Source organism: Desmodus rotundus, chromosome 1 (genome assembly GCF_022682495.2).
Source record: "Desmodus rotundus isolate HL8 chromosome 1, HLdesRot8A.1, whole genome shotgun sequence".
NCBI lineage: Eukaryota > Metazoa > Chordata > Mammalia > Chiroptera > Phyllostomidae > Desmodus > Desmodus rotundus.
In genome coordinates this window covers 183,888,864-183,911,079 of record NC_071387.1, presented here as the reverse complement: position 1 = coordinate 183,911,079, position 22,216 = coordinate 183,888,864, and the positions used below count along the sequence as shown (strand labels likewise).

General features: G+C 45.2%; 1 protein-coding gene, 1 long non-coding RNA gene and 1 other non-coding gene across 6 annotated transcripts in view; 1 reads left to right on the top strand and 2 right to left on the bottom strand.

The window, feature by feature from the left end:
* Positions 1-4,937: 4,937 nt before the first annotated feature.
* Positions 4,938-8,661, bottom strand: LOC139440368 (uncharacterized). Its single transcript, XR_011650565.1, has 2 exons — positions 8,381-8,661; positions 4,938-6,070 (listed from the first exon to the last, which is right to left on the bottom strand). It is a non-coding gene; the product is annotated as an uncharacterized lncRNA (long non-coding RNA).
* LOC112321197 (small nucleolar RNA SNORD123) lies at positions 6,163-6,232 on the bottom strand. The gene has a single exon (XR_002976492.1). It is a non-coding gene; the product is annotated as a small nucleolar RNA SNORD123 (small nucleolar RNA).
* Positions 8,662-8,816: 155 nt separating the features above from the next.
* SEMA5A (semaphorin 5A) overlaps positions 8,817-22,216 on the top strand; it is a 451,159-nt gene continuing 437,759 nt past the window's right edge. For 2 of the 4 annotated variants that reach the window (XM_053913864.2, XM_024578532.4), the window contains exon 1: positions 8,817-9,268. The gene's annotated coding sequence lies outside the window, so the exon portion shown is untranslated. Of the gene's footprint in view, positions 9,269-9,511; positions 9,531-10,595; positions 10,615-22,216 lie in introns of those variants that run through there. The other 2 variants (XM_053913861.2, XM_071219710.1) reach the window with 2 other exon arrangements.

The following is a 22,216-nucleotide window of genomic DNA, read 5'->3' as shown; positions in this document are numbered from 1 at the left end:
CTTTAGGCTTTCTCTGTAAATAGTACTTTAGCTATATCATGAAAGTTTGTGTTGTATTTTCATACAAAATATGAATTTTTCTGATTTCCATTATCTTCTATGTTCTATGTGTCATTAGAAATGTGGCTTACAATTGACAAATATGAAATATTTTAAATGCTTTATTTAAAATGATTAATTTGTCGGCTAAGATGGAGGTGTAGGTAGATACACTTTGCCTCCTCGCACAATCAAAAGAAGGACAACAACAAATTAAAAAAAAAAACAACCAACCAGAGCTGCCAGAAAATCAAATTGTATGGAAGTCTGACAAACAAGGAGTTAAAGAAGAAACGTTCATCCAGACCAGTAGGAGAGGCGGAGATAGGCAGCTGCTGTGGAGAGGACTTTGCCGCAAGGCATTGGCTGAAGGACCAGGCTGGCGAGGTGGTGGCTGGTGGAGCCTGTGGCCCCATATTTGCATGTGGATAAACCAGGAGGAACAGCTACGGAGCAAGATAGATCATAGACCATATAACCCAGGATTCCAGTGCAGGGAAGTAAAGCCTCAAAGCCTCTGACTGAAAACATCTGTAGGGTTTGTGGTGGTGGGAAAAATCCAGCTTTAAAATCTGTATTTCTGATATGGGTTAGAGAGACCCACCGAGTCCTAGAATGTACACAAACTCACCCACCTGGGAATCAGCACCAGAAGGGCCCAGTTTGCTTGTGGATAGCAGGGGAAGTGTCTGGCTCTCAGCATTGTTCCCTCTCAGTCCCCTCCCCCACATACAGCACCACAAGGCAGCCATGTGGGTGGCCCCGCCCTGGCGAATACCTAAGGCTCCACCCCTTAAAGCTAACAGGCCTGCCGAGACAAAGAAATGTGGCCCAAGTGAAAGAACAGATCAAAGCTCCATAATTAGATCTAAGCGATGAAGAGATAGCCAACCTATCACATGCAGAGTTCAAAACACTGGTAATCCGAATACTCACAGAAATTGTTGAGTATGGTCGCAAAATAGAGGAAAAAGTGAAGGCTATGAAAAGTGAAATAAAGAAAAATATACAGGGAGCCAACAGTAAAGGGAAGGAAACCAGGACTCAAATCAATGATTTGGAGCAGAAGGAAGAAATGAACATTCAACCAGAGGAGAATGAAGAAACAAGAATTCAAAAAAATGAAGAAAGGCTTAGGAACCTCTGGGACAGCTTTAAACATTCCAATATCCGAATCATAGGGGTGCCAGATGGAGAAGAGGAAGAGCAAGAAATGGAAAACTTATTGGAAAAAATAATGAAGGAGAAATTCCCCAATCTGTCAAAGGAAATAGACTTACAGTAAGTCCAGGAAGCTTAGAGAGTCCCAAAGAATTTGGACCCAAGGATGCACACACCAAGGCACATCATAATTACATTACCCAAGATTAAAGATAAGGAGAGAATCTTAAACGCAGCAAGAGAAAAGGAGTCAATTACCTACAAAGGAGTGCCCATAAGTTTGCCAGCTGATTTCTCAAAAGAAACCTTGCCGGCAAGAAGGGGCGGGAAAGAAGTATTCCAAGTCATGAAAGGCAAGGATCTACATCCAAGATTACTCTATCCAGCAAAGCTATCATTTAGAATGGAAGGGCAGATAAAGTGCTTCCCAGATAAGGTCAAGTTAAAGGAGTTCATCATCACCAAGCCCTTATTATATGAAATGTTAAAGGGACTTATCTAAGAAAAAGAAGATCAAAAATACAAATGATAAAATGACAACAAACTTACACCTACCAACAAGTGAACCTAACAAAACAAAAACAAAAACATACTAAGCAAACAACTAGAACAGGAACAGAATCATGGAAATAGAGATCACTTGGTGGGTGAGGGGGGAGATTGCGGGAAAGGTACAGGGAATAAGAAGCATAAATGGTAGGTACAAAATAGACAAGGGGAGGTTAAGAATAGCATAGGAAATGGAGAAGCCAAGGACCTTATATGTCCCTTGAACTAAGGAGGGGGAACTACTGGTGGGAGAGGGGATACAGGGCAGAGGGGAATAAATGGCAGAAAAAAATGGGACAATGGTAATAGCATAATCAATAAAATATACTTAAAAATGATTGATTTGTAACCTAAATGTATGATACTGAATATTCAGAATTCATTGAGACTTGCTTTGTGGCTCCAGACTTGCTTAATTTTTGTAAATCTTGATAATTGTTTGTAAATCTTGATAATTGTTTTTCTCAGGATATCTAAATTCATACTTTTCCTCCTGTGGAATCAGTGAGTCAGAGAAATGTGCTCCATCAGTAACTGTGGATTTGTAAATTTTCCTTATAATTTTGTAGATTTTACTTTTTTTTAATTTATTTTTTATTGTTATTCAATTACAGTTGTATGCCTTTTCTCCCCTAGATTTTACTTTTTATATTTAGAAACCATTTTGTTAGGTTTGTATGCATGTGTGTTTCCTAATGAATTGGATCTTTTTTAGATAGTGAATTTAACTGGAAAGGATTTTATCTTTAAAACCTATATTTCTGATATGGGTAATTTTAAACTGTCTTTACTTTGGTATTTATTTGCCTAGTATATTTTTCTCAATTGTATTATTGTGCTCTTGGATATAATTGGATTTTACTTGTTTACTGAAATCCTACTAGTTCTTCTCTTCCTACATGTTTTTCTTTCCATTTGTCTTTTCTTTTCAGCCTTTAACTGGATTGATCAAGCTATCTGTATTTCATCTTTTCCCCTCTCTACTGTTTTAAAGATTGTACCTGTTGGTTCCTTTTTTGCTTTTACATTACTACCCTTGGTATTTTCACACGTGTGTTTGAGTTACATTCTAACATATTCCCAGTCTTTCCTGGAATCTCTCTACCTTCCCCATTTCCTTGTTAGTCCTTACTCATCCCTCAAATGACAGCTCAAATGCCGCCTCAGTGACGCCTGCCCTGACCTTCCAGACTAAACCGGACACCCCTACACTTGTTTCTCCTAGCTTTTATCAGGGCTTATGATTACACGTTTGTGGGATCAGTCCTTGGTACCCACCTCTCCCCCAAAGACTGTAATTCCTGCAAGGGCAGTAATTGGCTCTGTGTTGCTCTATTCTATTCTTAATGCACAGCTCAGTGCCAGGGCACACGCTGTGCAACAAGCTTGGCTGAAAGCCGGAATGCAGAGCTGGAGAGAGGGCTACATGGGTGGCAGTGTAGAGATGAGGATGTGGGGATGCCACACTGGAAGAGCCTTCACATTCTCCTGCTGAACCCAGAACAGAAACAGTGATGGACAAAACACAAAGGAATGTGATTTCTTTCTCCTGTTTCGAAGTCTGGAGGTGACAGCCACAGCTGAGATAGGGGCTCCAGAGGGTAACCGGGGATTCAGGGTCGTTTTTTCAGCTTTCCTATTCTTGGCTCATGGCTTATATCTTCAAAGTTACCTTACAGTCCTGGATGTTGACTGTAACTTCTACTATGGTAGTCAAGCTCCAGGAAGGAATTCAGAAGTGTTATCAGAACCCCTGTTTTTCCTTGGGTCAGCCTGCCTGCGCACACTGGCAGAAGAAATGCATGAGCAGGACTTTGCAGTATAGAAAGAAAAATAGTTTAACATTGAATTGGCCAATCCAGACAAGGGCAGTTAATGCTAAAAATCTGACACCCAGATGGTGCGTAGGTTACAGATTATATGACAGGGGGAAATCGCAGGACACTGTGGGTTAAGGGCTTGGGGTCATGCCGGGAGCAGATTGATCAGAGGTGAGGTGAGGGTCATAAATCATTTCTTCAGGTCTGGAGGGCAGCTTCCAGGTCTTTTCTCAAAGAAAAGACCTCGAAGTTCCTCTGTCCAGTTCCTCTGTCGTTTCACCTTTAGGCTCAGGAACTAAACCATAACTTAGGTCCAGGTGCTATCTTTAGCCTGCCAGAGGTCTGGACCACGTGACCATTAGGTCCAGGCCATGGTCTTCTGCTGCCTCGGGGGTTGCTGATGACCTGGGGGGAAAGGCTGGGTCTCAGAGGAGTACATATGTAGAGAGAGATCTGATTTCTATAGCTGGGATTTAAGACTAAATTTAATGAAAGCCATGAGGACCCTCGGTTTCAGGAGGGAAGGGCAAGAAAGATCACACCCTGTTACTTGTTGCCCCTTATATGAAGCCTTTCTTGGAATCCCACTGCCTTACCTCTTATTGGTCACAACTAAGTTCCATGGAAGTTGCTTTTCTTTTTTTTACAAGCCAGGCAGATTGCAATGCAAAATCAGTTGTATGTTGTTAAGAACGATTGGGGTGTTGTTTGGGAATGAGCACAACGGTGTAGAGCTGTAGACAGGAGGCGCAGGGAGACCCAGGCCAGTAGGGAGAGGTGCTGCTGTACTGGGTGAGGGAAATTCATATTCTGAATTAAGGTGACAGTGATGGGAATGGAAGGGAGGGTCTGAAGTGAGGTGACAGAAGGGTGACGGGACTCTTGACAACTCATCTTCCCACTTACTTGCTTCAGCAGACACTTGGCCCACTGGTCAAGTTCACTTAGTAGATATTCTTTTCATTTACCTCAAGGTCATCATGAGTTAACCTCCCTGCTAAATGATGGAATAATCTGAGGCAGCGTAATTTGTATTTCTAAACCTATGTAGGATGAAGCTTATTTTTGAAAATTTATTTCCAAACATACTTATTTTCCCCAGATCTCTATTTTCAAAGGCAGAAGAATATAGAGGACATTGGCTAATGAGTATCAAGCATATCTGTTTTACAAGTACAGCCATGCTTTGCTTACGGACACTGAAGATGTACCCAAGGCTCCATGTCAGAAAAGAACACTCGGGAAACCATATGGATGCTTTATCTCCGTGACACAAAGTGTCCGCATTTCCCCCAGGTAGTCCAAAAATCTTTTAAACCCAGCATTTTTCTTCTCTCCATAACATACTTATAAAAACACAACTTCAGGTGGTTTGAGCACAATTTTATTTTCAGGAAATTGGGTTGCTAGAGAAATATACCTAGAAATGTAACCATAAAGACAAGGCAAAATACTTCTAGAGGTGGTTTTCACTTGGGGGTGAGTTCTGGTGAGCTCAAAGGTGAGCAAGCTCACCTGGGTTGGGTGAGGGCCAGGTCGCTCTGTCAGCCTCCACGGAACACCTGGCAGGGACAAAACAGGCTCCTGACAGACATGGGAAGCTGGGAGCAGGCCCTGGGTGGGGGTGGGTGGCACTCAGACTTCAGAGAAGGGAGAGTGGTTGGTGCAGTGGCCAGTGTGCAGCCTGGCAGAGGGCTGCCGAGCAGGTGCCCTCGTGGTTGCCCTGGTCCTTCAGCTTACGGGCCAGGACCGCACTTCGTCCCATGCCCATTTATGCTTATTCTCAGGTGTGCCACAACGATTTTCTTTCTATTCTGTTGTAGTTTCTGGCTACTGCTTTTGAGTAAAACTGGCCTGCTTACCTCTGCCATGGGACAAGGCTGCTACGCTAAAGGGCGGCTGAGCATTTCGAGGGGTAAAAGAATTTTCACCCTGGTGAAGCTCAAGGGCCTTGAGCATGGGCTCCCTGAACTCTCCCCACTTGGTGATTCTGCCGTCGAGTCTGGGGAGCATCACAGCCTTAGCGGGAGCCATATCACGGGACTTGCAAGTACTTAAAATAGTGTAGGAACAAAAACTAGCACTAGGCAATCTTAGTGAGGCATAAAACTGCATATTGTTTTATCAATGTTTGGTCATTTTAAGAAAAAAACTAATGGAGCTGATCAGAGGATCTAGCAGTTTTTTCAACTCCAAATTGCCACGGATCTAAAAGAAGGGAAACAGGAGTAAAAAGGGAACACCTGTGGACGATGATTATAACGTGTCCCTTGGCTCATCTGCAGGAAAATCTAGTTAAGATGTAAATGTCGATAGGCCAGGACTTCTGGACTGAGGTTTCTCGTGATACGAATACAATCACATGCGTTGTAAAGGTCACAGATAGAGGTGTCCCTTGAAGGTCACTCCTGACCACAGCAGCATCTGTATCTCCACCAGAAGACATTCTCTTCAGCCCCCTCCCTGCTGCTCCTCTCTAAGGTGGCCCTTTATCGATGTAGCTGAAATTCAAGCACAAGGGAGAGAAATAAAGACAAAACTGGTTAATTATTTCAGAGACATAAGACATCCCTCATATCGCCGCAGAAATTGAGGTGAATCAGGAAATGGATGGCGTTTTTCAGGTCACATGAATCAGCGCCCCAAAATTCATCATTTTCACCGAGTGTTTGGTTGTTTTGCTCATTCTTTTACATTGTGTGCATGGCTGACATGAAACGGTTTAGGGAAACCTATAATTTTATTTTTAAAAGAGAACTAAACAGTTTAGCTTTAAAATGGCCACCTGTAGTTCTACCATGTAAGAAGCCTAATGTAGGAAGTTCTTCAGTGAGCAAAACTTAAAAACAAACAAACAAACATGCAACAAACCTAGACATTTCATTTGGAACAAGGGAACACTTGTGGATTCTTTGAAATAATTTTATCGTATAGACTTTTATGCTGGGCCCTGGGAATTTACCATACTTGCATTAGTCCCCTTCTCTTTCAGTGCTTACAAAGGACACACCTGCTAACAGGTTCGTTTAAGCCAGCTCAGGAAAGTTAAGGAACTTTCCCTAGGTCACAAGGTGAAATCAGGACCTCAGTTTGAGGACATTTCACTTTAAGGACACACTCTAAATTATTATTTGGTTTCTCCTCCGTTCTCATTCATTTGTTTGTCATTCATTATCACTAAGATCCATATTTTAACAATGCTTGGGTGTAGCCTGTAAACTGTCCGTGAAATTGCCCCCCCTCCCCTGCATACACACAAAGTTACACAATTTATTGAGTTAAACGTTATCTTATCAGCCCTCCTGGGTTGTGGTGTAGAAAACTAAGTTCTTTTCACTGCTTAGCTCTCTGTACATATGCCAAGATTTTTGTTTTCAAATGTACCTGCCCTTAACTGTAACGTTGAAGGCAAGGACGGGATTAACTACACACTTTTATCCTAATTTCTGTCTCCCTTTTGCCGTGGTGGCTGGAGGCTCCAACGGTACCCATCCACGCAAAGGCTGCAAGGTCAAGAGTAAGGTAATGTCCCTCCCCTACCCCCCAGGGGCAGAGCAGCCAGGCCAGACCTTGGCCACCTCCTCCTCCCAGGGCGTTCCTAGGCCTGGGTGCCACGTAGGCAAGAGAGTCGGAATGTCAGGAATGAAGCTAGTGCCCTTCATGCCAAGCACAGAACTGTTAAGCTGTTCAGTAAGGTCCCAGGAGCCAGGCAGCTGCCGGGCACCAGCCTGATGCCCCCACCACAACCCAGGTTACAATGCTTCTCAAAGAGGCGCCCAGCTACTGACATTTCCTCCCGCAGGTCTTAAAGAAATCCCAGTGAGGCCTTGAGCTCCCAGGCAACTCATCACAGGTGTGAAAGAGACTTCAACAGTTTGGGCTGGGCTTCCATGGAAACCTTCAAAATTGCTTTAATTCTTTTGTTAAAAATGTATTTTCCAAAGGAAATACAAATCAATGTCAATTTGTATTTCAATAGCTCTTCTCTTGGATGTGACCAGCTGTGACACCTTCTAGCCAGTGGTGGGTTCCTTGCACAGATGAGCTCAATAGCAGTTATGGGGACACTGGCCCCATTGCCAGTATGGGGTATCTCAACAGCCTGCCCCTGCCTCGAGCGCTGTGTGAACGTATGCCATAGGGACATACTAAGCCATTAGCTAGGAGAGGAAAGCGATGGGGCGTTCATGCGCTTCCTTTTGCAAGGGGAACTTTAAAGCCACCCTCTGAAGTCCAAACGGAGAAAAAAGGGCCCAGAGACACTGTCCCCACCCCTATGCAGAGGGAAAGGGTCACGTGTCGCTCTTCGGAGTTCCCAGCAGAGGCTTTGCAACAAAATATCAAATTCTAGTAGTCTTGAAAAGTACTTCAATTTCCAGTTATGAATCTTTTCACCTGAGTACTTGTTTGAGAGAACCGAGAGATTCTGCAAAAGTGCAACAAGTAAAAATCAGCCCCAGAATTAGACGAGCTGACCTTGTCCAACCCGGAGCTCCTCTTTTAACGTTCAGCGTAGGACTTGTGAAACCCCTGACCTGCCTCCCGGGTTGGCCCGATTTGCTCCTGTCTCTGAACTCCGCTGAAATCGACCCGAACTAGGCTGGAGGCTCACCCCAAATCACTCCTCCAAGAACCCGCAGTGACTCTAGGTCTTTAAGGAGTTTACAGCTCAGACCCCACAATAGCATGTCTTACAAAAAGGAAAAAGTCACAAACTCAGGAGTCCGGGAGGACCCGGCCATCCTTGCTCACCCCCCCCCCCCCGCCCCCCGCCCCGCGCGGCCGCAATCCTCCGGGGGACACGCACATACCTGGAGCAAAGGCCGGCAGAGTGGACGCGCCACGTCTAGGTCTCCGCCCGCACCGCCTCCTGTCCTTTATAGAGCACTCCCCCCACCCCGCCCAAAGTAGCCACGTCGGGGCGGCGGGACCTGGGCGGGGAGCCACCAAAGGTCCCTGAGAGTGGCCGGGGGGAGGGAGCCCCCGAAAGTCCAGGCTCGGGCGCACTTTCACCAGGGAGGCCATAGTGCGGTTCCTGGGGTGCAGAAGTGCCCTAGGCTCAGAGAGGGTCCAGTCTGGGGAAGGGGCGGTGTAGGGGGTGGGGCCTGGGAGGTCAGGCGCCGGGTGGAGCGCTCGGGTTTCACTCCAGCTGGGAGGGGGAGGAGGAGGTGCGGCAGCGGGGGCGGGGCGGGGGCGGGGCGAGCTAGCCCCGCGCTTCTTGCTTGCACCCCGCGCAGCTCTACTCGCTGGGAAGGCGGCGCCGGCGGCGGCAGCTGTAGCTGCACCCGCTCCCTTGCGCTGCCCTCCCGCAGCGGGTGGGCTCCGCGACCCCCGACCGGCCGCGGCCCCTGTCGGGCGGCGGCCCCCAGACTTCACCTCCCCTCCGCGGGGACAGCCCGGTCCTTGTGGCCCATCCCGGGGGCTTCCCTGCGGAGTCGTTCGGGCACCCAACTTTGTCTCGTTGCTGGTCGCCCCCACTGGGAAAGAACCTGCTTTACCCCCAGGCCAGCTGCGCTCCAGGGGACGGGGAACCTGCCACTCCAGTGGCTCCCCAAGCCCGGAGCGTAGCAAGTGGGGTGCGGCTCTGGGGAAGTGGCGGCTGCTGCCTCGACTTCCCTCTCCGGGCACGGAAGAGGACACGGATCTCTCTGGGGTTCCAGGCGCTGGATGACTGGTACGAGGAGCGCGCATCCCACCTGGTGAGCGACACCCCCATCCCTGCGTGGCGGTGGCCGCAGCCCCCACTTTACCGCACTGCTGGCCGGGACCCGGGGGCGTCAGAGATTGGAGGGTGGGTCCTATGTTGGGCTGGGTCTATCACCAGGCTTGAGTGGGGAACCGCGGGTGGTGGGGCGTATAGGATTAGGAGGGCTACCGTTAGTGCGGAGGCTCTCACAGTTGAGCTAGTGCACCAGCTGGAAGTTTGTGACCCTGCCTTTGCCGAGGCTCGAGGGTGCAGAGGTAAGGAGCGGGAGCGACCCCATGGGCGACCAGTCGGTGGGCCAGATGGGACCCCTACCCAATACCCCGGGAAGGTTTGCAGTGGAGGTCTGTGCACGTATCCCGCGCGCGCCCAGGCGTGCATCGACGGGAGCGAAGGGCAGGGGTCCCGGTGTCCGGCCCTTTGTGGTCCCATAGCCTTGCCTAGCAGCCCGGCTGGGTCAGCTTTTCCCGTTCCAGTTACAGCGGTTTTGCGGCGCGTGTGAGAAACTGGGAGGAAGTGGGACTTGGGCTCAACTCCGCCAAGCGCTTTGGTAAATGGGGAAGATTGAGGCCGGGGACCGCTCCGAATGCCGCTGCCAGGATGCAGAGGCCCGGGGAGCCGCCTTCCCGGTGGTCTGCAGGCGGGCGAGTCCCTTTCTGCGGGCATCTTTCCGTTCTCCGCGAATTTCGCATCCTCTGCCTCAGGGTTTCGGGGACAGAGACTAATGTGGGCACTGGAGGGAACTGGTCCTGCCAAGATGTCCGGGGAAAACACCGCAGAGGAGTGATATTCGTGGGATCGCTTCCCGCGGCGCCCCTTGCGGGTCCTAACAGAGTCAGATCCTGATTACCCCGGCTTTGGCGGGAAGCGCGTTCACCTCCTCGCCCTTTCCTTGCTTTGTACCTGGATGCGGCTGCTCGGAGTTGGGATTTAACTTTCCTGCGCCTGTGGCGTCCCGGGGATCCCCGGAAGGGGGCGCTGAGAGCGAGCGCTGGAGAGCGAGAGAGAATGCTGAGAGCAGCGATTAGGCCCTGGATGAGTGGGTGGGGGTCCCAGACAGCAAACAGCAGGACCAGGCAGATCCTGCAATAATTTCATAGGGGCGGAGGGTGGTGGCAGCTGATCTGTGGACCAGAGGGAGCTGTCAGCGTTGCTAGAAGAAGGGACAGGAAAGGTGGTTGCCAAACCCAAGTCCTTTAAATAGAAAGGTTCCTTCCAGAGACAAACACATTCTACTGCAAACTCTTCCTGTCTGTGCATCTGTCTTCCTCCCCGTGACGATCGTCTCTACTCAGAAACGTCTCTACTCAGAAAAAAAAAAAAAATCGAAATCGAGTGAAGGTAATGTGATTTATATTTAATACTGACATAAAGTTCTGCTTCTGAGGAGAACATTAGTTAAAATGCCAGGAGTTACAAATGATTGTTGCAGCTTGTTTTTAAGGAAAACAATCGTATATCACCGTTAGCGTCTCCAGAAGAGCTCTGTCATCATGGCCAAGTTTGGGAATAGCAGATATGTTATTATAGTTAGCCTCTCCTAAGGAGTCACAGAAAGACAAAAACAGACTTTACTAGGTAAGATTTTTAATGCCTAATAAGCACTGCTAAATTAACTACTAACTAATGCCAGTTGCATTATTGAACAGAGGGTAATGTTTATCACGCACTATTTTGAATGACCAGTTCACAATTTCAGTTCAAGCAGATAATAGCTTAAGTTGGATATCAGTTAAATAACTTTTCTGGTTGCTGATTTTGTTTACCCAAGAGGAAACATGGATTTTTTTTTTTTTTTTTACCACCAAAGATTTTTACCCATGTTTGTTTTTAATGAAAAGCAGTCCATAATGTAACTGTTTGGGTCACTTGAAACACAGATTTCATTTTGCTTGGGTTTCTCTTGTAAAAACTTTGCCACAAAGTAATAGCTCCTCCTGGGTGTTGCAACACACTCCTGGATGGAACCGTAGGGTAATGAACTATTACCTGTTTTTACATGTGTTTAGCCTGTATGCACTTTTCTTAAGGACGAGGATGGATGGTGCTGATCATTTTATGCCTTTTACGAATTGTACTAACTTATTTGATTGTTTTAATGGCAAACAGCTGCAAGATCCCTGCTGTGAGCAAAGACTTTGGTCTCCGGGGTGGTCAAGCTTGTCTCTGTCCAAAAGATGTTTTTTGAGATGTTCAGAATTTGCTAATAATAAGCCTGTGTTCTTCACTGCCCTTTTCAAATTATTTGTTTGCCATTTCTGGATAGAATGAAACATAGGAACATGTTTCGGTGGCTATGGGACCCTAATGAATATATGCATATTCATGTAGATACTGGCTTAAGTTTTAGAGAGTTCATGGTTCTTCTGAAGTCCCATCCATGGCTTTGCAGTAAGAAATCTTGCTTCACAGTCATTTTAGGCTCTTGGTCAGGGACAAATGTTAAAATGAAGAAACTTTTCTCTCTATTGTATGCGAATTGCTCAAAATAACAGATGCCAGCTCCTTGAGACTATGTCAGATGTTCTTGATATTAGAGAGAGCTTCTTAACTGAACCATTAAACAGTTTTTCATTAACTTGCTGATTATTTTTAATGACTCCAATTTTTTTTTATTGTAAATAATTGAAATTAAGGCTTTGCTTCTGATACACATAAATGTCCAGCCAAAGGTGTAAAGGCAATCCATCACCTAAACAAGTAATCATGAGCTCTAGAGTTAACTGAGATTAGAAGCTAATCCTTAAGAAGAGGTTTGGATTACAAATCATATGGTTTGCAGGCTAGAACAAATCAATCAGTTTATAATATGTCCCAGTCAAGGAATCCAGTTCTGTAGGAGCATGCGTACAGTGTAGGAGAAAAGCGGTCCCACATCCCGTGGTAACTTCTCCATAATTCTTGATTCTACAATTATACCAAATTTGTGTTTAAAAATGCTTCTGACATTGTTGCTCTAGTTATTTAGACAAAGTGCTTAGGGTATAATTATAAGCCAAGGGACACATTTTTATGTTTAGTGTTAAATAATTTTAAAATGTAAATTACAGTGTCTAACAAATTGAGCTATACCAGCGTGCAAGGTGTGTGAGACCTTGTACATTTCTGCCTACCTGCATCTTTATGCACATTTAGACAGAGAAAGTGATGTTTTCTTGAGTCCTAAGATGACTATGTATATATGTTTTAAGTCGTTTATGTTATCTTTATGTACTCTTGTTGATAATACAGACATTTTCACATATGTTCCCAGCAACCTTTTAATATTGAGATGCAGAAGTTTTGTTGAAAATTACTCGTCTTTATCACTCTGCCTGCTGCCTTGCAGAAATGATCTGCCACAAATAGGGAGAAATCTGCTGTCTCTTATTCCTGCACAAGTTGGTGCATCCTAAAGATAAATTCAACAGGTGAGGAATAGCTCATTGGCAAGTAAGTTAAAGAAGAAGCTTTTGGTATGCTTGATAAATATGCCACTTATTTCTTTGATATATGTCAGGTCCTGGTTATCTGATATATAAAGTCAATTTCTAACAGCCAGAAAAGGAGAAAAACATTAAAGCACATTAGAATATACATAGATAAACTTTTCACTTTCAGTGAGCCTACCCAAAACTTGTTTTGATTCAGAATTTAAGCCAAACAGAACCAAGCAAATGAAAACTTGGTCCAAGAGAAGGTAGCCTATATAAGTGATCTATTATAATGTATTGGTACTGACAGCATTACTCTCTGTCATCTGAAGGTTCTAGAGCTAAGGAAATCTGCCTCTGAATGTCACAGAATGTTTTGAAGCCGGGCAACTTCAAAGCGAAGTGGTATTTCACTTGGGGCGTGACATTTAAAACAGGATTAACCCAACAGTGGGCTCAAGAAAACAGAACATTTTCTCAAAAGAGTTAGTTACTGTTGTCTTTTTAAAAAATCCCTTCTTTTTGTCCAAGATTAATGGTTATTTGATGAGAGCAAAGATGAGCACACTTTATTTCCCTTTTCTAAGTTTTAAAATATATTGGCAAAGTATTGTTGCATTTGAAAAAAAAAATCATTTCATTCTTCATTCTTTTTCACCTCATATACTAAAATTGGTTTCCTGAATAATATTGAAAAACATTTTCAAAAGAATACTTTTTTTTTAAAGGCTGGTGAATTTCTTTTATTTCTCGAAGGCCATGAACCCACTAATCTTTTATCTTCTCATGTTTCATTCATTATCTGTCATTGTATCTCTGTGCAATAGCCTAGCCTAGAATTCACGTAGAATGATGAGGAAGTATACACTGGAACAATTTTGTTTTATGCTGCATTTTTAGGTACATTTGAGAGTAGACCACATTACTGTTACAGGTAGTTCAATTACAGATATGTATGATCAGTAATAAGGAGAGTGATGCTATCAGAAACCAACTGTGCTGGGGAAATACTGTATTTGCTGAGATGTGAAATTAAGTAAGTTCAAGGCAAGTGACAAGCAGGATTGAGCAAGGACAAGTTGTTCACAGGAAATAGAGCCTCTTTTCAATCACTTCAAATCCACGTAACAGTTGGCAACGATATATGAGGCGCCTATGCAAAGAAAAGCAGCGCCGAGGAAAAGTCAGAAGAAAAATTCTGCTGAGCAGTTTCCTGTGAGTTGTCGGGAACATCAAAGATGGCCAGTGCTTGGCTCAAAATTCCCAGAAGATAGGCATTTCTCATAAACTGAGTCCAGATAAAATCCCATGTGAAGAACTACTCTTCTTGTAAAACAAACAAACAAAAATACCCCCTGGAGATGAGACACGTTTTGGAGGGGGCTTCCCAGACTGCTCTCCAGCCCACTGTGGAGAGTGGACACTTTGGGGGCCAGGGTCACGTATGGGTGGACATCCTGCAACCAAACAGATTTTAGAACCACAACTGGCTTCTGCGATTTCTTTTACAGGACTGAGATTTAGATCTGCCATAAAACTACAGATGGTAAAGCTGAGAACATTGCTTGTGACTGGCGGCATAAAGCAAAAAGAATTGTTGTGGACGTTAAACATCCTTTGTCCAGCAGAAATTGTAATGAAGCTGTTGCTCGTGCCAGCTGACGTCCAAGTATGAACTAAAGAAGGATTTGCTTCTGCAACGTCTGTCTTGTAAATGCCTCTGTTTTCTAGCTGTAGGTTTGTCTTTAAGAAAATTAGTGCTAGAAAGCTGGGCAGAATAAATACCAGAAGCCCACAGTTAATAGAGCCTGGAGAGGTCTCCACCTTGAATGAAGCACTCACAGGCCACGGAGCGGTCCCCAGGGGACAGGTCCACCCACTGCGCTGGAGACGGGTCAGGCGTGGTAGACGAGTTCCTGGCTAGAGTTGGGCAGCTGGGGAGGGGTGGTGTGGGCAGCAGCAGTTGACAGTGGTGTAACTGTCCCTGTGTGACTCAGGGGTGTCACACAGAGGTCCTGTGAGGGCCCTGCCCAGAGTTTGTGGGTGGAGCATGTGGGTGGACTTGGAGATGGCTAGGTGTCAGTGGTGGGTCAGAATCCACGTGTGCGTGGGGCCCATGGGGCCTTACAGAAACCCGGCCTCAAAAGATAAAGGGGGCGCGGAGACGCGAAGCCTGGCAGGACTTTTCTACAAGACTGGCTAGGATGGGTGGTTACCAGGGTCCGGCCTTGGGAGTGATGACACAAAACACGTTACTGGAGCTCAGTCATGATGTGGAGAACAGGTGGAGGAACAGCAGGATGGGTCTCTGAACTTGGACGCCATGATAGAATGGAACTAGCAGGACTTCTGTGAGTGTGTGTTTAGGATGATCCTGAGGCCAGACACCTGCAGTGGGGACTGGATTGGTTCAATGGGGGGGGGGTGGCACTGTGCACCTGAGGCTGGGACATAAGAGTCTTGTGGGACCATGGTTCCCTGACCTGACTTGGCCCAGCCGCTGTTCCTCACTCCTGACTCCAGCCCCTCTGGTCTCCTTCCCAGCCTCCGTGTGTTCTCTTCCTTCTGCATGGGAGGCTCTCCACTGTCCTTGATGACTCACTGCTTCTAAATCTCACTGCTTTGAGGGCACCCCCAAATCACACTGTCTAAAATAGCATGGTCTCTCTCCTCTCTTCCTTCAGCCTCCTTTTTTTTTTTCTTCATAGCATTTTGCACTGTTTATTTCTTGAGGGTTTTCACCAATAGAGGATTGAGCTTAGGAGACAGATGAGATTGTCATTTGTGTCTCTGGTGCTCGACAGTGCCTGGCGCGCATGCTGCCCTCAGTCCATGTGTGATGAGCGAGTGGATCCCGAAGTGCCGTTGTATGGTACACGAACAGTACAGACTGCTCCGCAGTGTCCTAGATGAAGGGCTGTGGCCGTGGAAGCTAAACACTAATTTTATTTTTTATATGGAGCAAAAAGCCCCCAAACTGACTTATTAGCCTACTCTTGAAATACAAATGCCTTTGTAAGCCAAGGACTAGACATACTTCATACATCCTCATTCAGGGCTGTTTGCACAGTAAGTAAATGCTTGTTAAATGAATTGATGACCTTGCTTGACTTAGAAATGAGCATAAAAACACTTTATGTGTGTTAGAACATTTTGTGTATATTCAGTCATAAAAGAATGGAAATTCAGGGGCATTGTCTTAGTTAAAACAGCATCCCTCCACTACTCGGCCCCCATGCACAAAAATTCCAGGGAACGTATTGTATCCTTATTACGTATTTTCACACGTTATAGAGATTTTAGAAATACTGGAGTATTTTTGAAATACGGCAGGCTCTCGATTTATTCCTGAGATTAGGCCAATAAGCCTTGTCACTTAGTTGGATTTATAGGTTTAATAAGCTGAAACAGATGAGTGGGTAAACACAATGTGGTATAGCCATAAAATGGACTACTATTCAGCAATAAAATGAGCTCTTGATCTATGCTGCAATATGTGTGAACTTCAAGACATCGTGTGAAAGAAGCCAGTCACAAAAGACCATGTATTCTATGGTTTCATTTATATGGAATGTCTAGAAAAGTAAACCCATAGAGACGGACAGGAGATTCTTGGTAGTCTGGGCCTCGGGGAGGGAGCTGGGCACTGCAAATGGGTGGGCTGGCCTTTTGCGGATGATGGAAATGTTCTAACACTGGGTTCTGGAGGTGATCATGCAACTCTACGCTTCCAAAAATCATTGACTTGCACACTTACAATGAGCAAATTTTATGGGATGTAACTTATACCTCAATAAAGTTGTTAAAAAATTAATCTGGGGCATAGCCTCAAAAGGTAGAGCGCATTAAACCACCAATTGCCTAGCCAAAGTCTGCTGCCTTTTCTGGGGACTGTGTGTAGTTTGTGTTTCCATGATTGTCACAGAGCCTGGTGCTGAGGCCACCGGATGCCCAGATGACAGCATTTCTTTGATGCTGAGGAAGTGTGTCAGAGCTGGATCTCTGTCAGGAAAACAAGCAAATGCAGGTTGTTTCCAGATGAGACCACATTACTGAATTTAATCAATGCATTAAACTAATCAGCCAACCTAGCTGCTCAGAAATTGGTTTACCCTAATTCCCTGTCGTCTGAGTATACTTCTCTTCTGCCACTTATATCTGCCACTTTTTTGTAGAGCTCAGGGGGACATATTCGACAACAATCTCCTGGTTTCATTAGGGCTGTGTTGCTTTCCTCACCAAATGATGCTGCTCTCCTGCGGGAGGGAAGGTCCACCGTGTCTGCTTCTGTGTCCTGGTACACTCTCTTAGCAGACCATTGGCCTCAGCAGGTGAGGCGAGTAACTTTACACAGCCAGACCCAGAGGCAGAATGTGGATTTGTAAATGCCCAGAGCCTGAGTAGTTACAGGGGAGTGTGCTCATTTTCTGCCTTACTAGAAGAGTCATAGAATCACCTCTAGCTTTTTCTACTCTGCTTTGGCATGTTTTGCAGTTAAAGTATACGATGAAATGAGGTTGTGGGAAGAGATGCTTATGAATTGCCTGTAATTGCCTTGCTCTTTGACTGCTGTCTCTGGGTAGAAGGGAGTGTCTTTAGTTCTCCCCTCTTGTTTGTTTATTGCTCCCTCCATCTGTTTAGTGTATTCAGACCCTCTCTGCCTCCAGCCTCAGGGGTTCCTCAGCTCTCTTCCGGCACCATGCGCTCCCCATACCAGTTGGTTTCCACATGGTGACTTTCTGTGGGAGTGTTTACTTTGGCACAGAAGCCCCAAGCTCCAGATACCCCACCCCCTCTTGGCCTCCAGGAGTTGGCTGAGACCTGCCAGCCTTCGTAGTGCTCATGCATCTCCCCATTAGTGATAAAGTGTTTTTGATCCAGCCCCGTGATGTTTCCAGCAAGCATTTTGACGATGTCTGAGTTCTTCAGTCCTTGTATGCAGAATTCGGTAGTTGCATGCAAAAATTGAGCCTGACAGTTTAAGTCCTTGTGTAACCACTTTTTTTGAGCACTTAAAAAAATGTAATTTTGAATTAGCTCGTTCTGAGTTTGCCTCCTCCCAAACTGGACACAAATTAAGAGTAAAATTTATACAATGACTGTGTTGCTCTATTACCCGTCCTAAACTATTACTCACCCTTGGTGAGTGGTTAGGCGTTGTTTATGAGATTGCATTAATATTTCCTTCTGCCTATTAGATGGTAAAGGAATGACTGCCATTTTTATTTTTGATGTTGCTTTCGATAGTTTAATTGGTCAATAAATGTTTAGGTTGGTTTTATTTGTGTGTGTATTTGTGTGTATGTGGTTTGGTTTTGTTTTCTCTAATTTTCGATGAGATTTCAATGAGAACTAGTTAGGCATTCTATTAAACAGACTGACTGGTTATGTGGTTAGAGAAATTTCCATGTTTCCAGGCCATATATTTAGTTTTGAAATACAAGGAGTAAGAAAATAGTGCAATTTTCTCTGGTTTTAAGACCTCTTTTAGAATAATTGTTGATTTGTATTGGATCTGATAGCTGGAGTTGATCATAATTAAAGCAACACATAGTGTTATGTACAGAATTATTGAAGACGTTGTCCTCAGTGGGGAAAATGTATTAGACTATTACTTTAGATGATTTTTACTTTTTTCTAACCATTCCTTTTCTGGAAAGCATCCAAACATTAACATTAAATACTGCTTTTGGACACTCTAAAATGTATAGGATTCTTTTTTTTAAAAAAGATTTTATTTATTTATTTTTAGAGAAAAAGGAAGGGAGGGAGAAAGAAATTGAGAGAAACATCAATGTGTCCCTCTCATGTCCCCACTACTGGGAGCCTGGCCCACAGCCCAGGCATGTGCCCTGACTGGGAATCGAACCAGTGACCCTTTGGTTTGCAGACCAGTACTCAATCTACTGAGCCACACCAGCCAGGGCCAAAATGTGTAGGATTCTACCACAGGGAAGAGCCGGAAGGTTGACTGCATAGTCTGGAGGGCTGATGTGTGCAGTCCGTCCTGCCTGCTGGCCCCTCCTCACCTCTTGTTGCTGCTCTGAAATTAAAAACTGGAGGATCTTTGACAATATGTCAGTGAAGGAGAACTGCTCTGAAGTTTGAGCTGGGAATTAAAGCTAGATACTTTATTCATTTAAATTAAATATTTCTGGACTGTAAATATAGAAGGAAGGTCATTGCCCTGGCTGGTGTGGCTCAGTGGATTGAGCACTGGCCTGTGAACCAAAAGGTCACCAGTTTGATTCCCCATCAGGGCACATGCCTGGGCTGTGGGCCAGCTCCCTGGTTGGGGGCATGTGAGAGGCAACCGATTGGTGTTTTTCTCCCTCTCTTTCTCCCTCCCTTCTCCTAAAAATAAATAAATAAAACCTTTTAAAAAAGATCATATTTTAGAGTAAGAGTCTAGTGCCCAGATATTGAACTCTTGCTCAGAGTAAGCAGCTGTGACCAGATGTCTGATGTGGAAAGGAGATTTCCTGTCCTTTCTGATAAGGTGGCTCCTCAAATATCCTTTGATGACTTTTTCCCCATATCTGAGGATTCTTCGTTTCTCCCTCCTTATCATTATCCTCCTCTGGTCAGTTTCTCTGCTAATCCAGCCGTCTTTTAATTTTGGTGTTCCTCCTTCACTACACAGTTTTGAGTCAGGCTGAGCTCAAAATAACTTCTAGTTGACCCTGTATTTCTAATAAGACCCATCTCACTCCCTTTCCTTTCCCTTTTCTGATTCAATATCCTCGACCATGTGAAAGGGAGTTTGCCTGCTTTTGCCTCTGTGTCTGACACTGTCTGGAGTCTCTGGTGCCTGGCTCCTTACTGTGGAGACTCAGAGTTGTTGCTCATATGACAGGGACCACCGTAGACACGTTCTTGTGCCCTGTACTTGTTGCTGGGCTGCTTATGTTGGCTCTTATAGACCAGACCTCATCTAGGTCAGTTCTGAGTATGATAGGAATGTGATGGCTATTTAGTTACATCCCGACATTTGCCTCACATTCGATGGTGCTCTCAAGCATGCATGTGCTTATGAGGAGAGAGCCACTTGTCACAAGGGAGTAGGACCCCTTCATTCCTCAGTCTCGCCTCATGATGGAAAAAGTCTGAAGCCTTGGCTCTCAAGGCCCTCCCTTCTCTCCAACTTTGCATCACTCCCACTTCCTTGGCCCTTGGTTACACCACAAAGGTGGTGCTGGGCAGGTGGGGATACTTGAACCCAGGTGCTTCAGATGGAAATAATTCTCAGTGTACTTATCTACCCTTGTTGCTTTTTTTTTTTTCACAATGCACATCTCAAACTAATTTTTTTTCTACAGCTTTTCTGTACCAAAAATGCTACCCTTGAATGTAAATTATGCAGTGGTCAGGCGGGTGGGGCTGGGGGAGGGGCTCTGCGAGTCCCTGCAGCACATGCTGGCTGTCAAGGCTTTCAAAACAGACTCCAGAATCAGACCTGGAACCAGATTGGCTCTCCATCTGCCAGCAGTGATGGAATTCCTAGGTCCTATTACCAGCTTGTGAAAAGAAATCATTCATGAAACTGCAAGCCGGCAAGTAAGAATTGCAAAGATTCATTCACTTGAAAGCTCAGCCTGCAAATATCATTTAGCTTTGAACATTTTTCTCCAGGCCCACCTGCTGAGTTTCCATCTCATTGAGGCTTATCATAGTACAGAAGAAAGTCTTTGAAGGTTCACAGTGGGGATCTTAGGGGATGCTTGCCAGAGATGATGTCAGAGAAGGGCCTTCCGGAAGACATCCCACACGTCACTCACCCCTGATCCAAGAATCTGTGTCATGAGGTCACGTCTCTAGCACTTCATGGACTAAATGTACATGCTTGGACTTTAGTTGCTAAAGCTCTAAACCACAGTAAGAACAAGAGAGGGGAACTTACAGACAACCTTCATAGTGCTCAGACACCTGTCCATTAAAATACCTTGAAGACAGTTTAAAGAGAGTATCTTGTCTATTGATGAATTGTTTATTGAGGTAAACTCAAGGAAATCTATCATTTGAACTTGGATCGTGTCTAGAGGAAAGATGGACTTGACCAACATGGTGAAGAGAATACAGAGAGTAACGCACCTTCGCTTTAGATCGGGAAGAAGGGTATTTCCCATGGTCAAGATAGTATTTGAAAGGGACTTTTAAAAATCGCATAATGGAAATTATAACAGAAAAACTCCACACTGCAGGTTTAGACACAGTTTGGAAGTGTATTAGGTTTCTTGGTTTTGCTTGGTAGCGGGGAGCTGTACAGGCTTTGGAGTGAGTGTGAGAAGGAGAACAACTGTTAAACGTTCCTCGTTTGGTCTTTGTGTGTGACCCTGAGAATTCCTTCACAGTCTTCTGGAAGATTTTTTTCTTCTAGTGGCCAAGTCCTTTGCTCTTTTCTTTGGAGGAGGAAAATCACTGTAACTTAGCCGGTAAGTAGAGGAGAGACTCAGCAAGTGCGGGTCTTGGTTCATAGTTCTCCAGAGTGTCTCCTGCACACCACCCAGATCCCGGGCAAGGTGAAGGAGGTGCGCAGAAAGGAAAGGGTCACCCTGAATAATGGAGACCCCTCTGAGCTCCGGAGAATGCTGGTTCCATTTAGTCTTTTTTGTGTTTTTCCTTTTAATGAAGTCCACTCTGATTTCTTCTGTCTTCCTCCTGTGCCTGAAACAGCAGGCATCACTTGTAACAGCAGTCATGGTTCTGACCCTTCCCACAGGCAAGCCTGTGATCTGCAGGTGAGCATTGTCGTGAAGTATGGCAATGCATTTTGGCTTGCCTGCCCCTCTTGATGGGCGCTGTCGTAGCCCATAAAACATGGCTACTAGTTCACCCCCAACAACCTGAAATCAAGAGTCACTTTAATTAATGGTGGTAGCACATGAACTTTGATGCAGTTTTGGGTTTGCTACTAAAGGCCTTTCAATGGAGTTTTCATTTGTTCCTTGAAGAATTGGTTTTGGGACCCAGATTTCTTGCCTTGAGTTTGTTGAGTGGGAAGAATGGTCGTGATTAGAGGATTGGCAGAGGCCTGGGCCAAGGGCGAATGGCTTAGGTTGGGGACTGATGTGGGAGGCCTGCAGGGCCCAGTGGCCTTGGTGGGTTTCTCTTTAATTGCACTTTTGAGTGAACACAGGGTTGGCCACCAGGCTCAATGAAGCCTGCAGGGGCGAACATATGGAAATGAACCAGGTGCACACTGGGGAAGGCCGCTGCCTGGAGCGTGTGTGGGCTTGCTCATGGTGATCTTGACTCTTCTCCAGGAAAAGCTACCAGGGTTTTAAACCTGCCAGTTGGGATGAATGTTGACTTTGACAGTTAGCCATTTTGCCTAATAATGGCAGTGTGACCCAAATATATCATATTTTGTGTCAGATATTTAAAAAGGCCCTGTGAAGGGGGCTGTCATTGCTAGCAAAACCCATGTCTTGTGTCTTTCCCATGGGTGGAGGGAAGGGTTTTGTAGGTGCATTTCTATAACAGAGTTTGGCATTAGACTTCTAAGAATTGGTAGACAGCTAAATGAATTC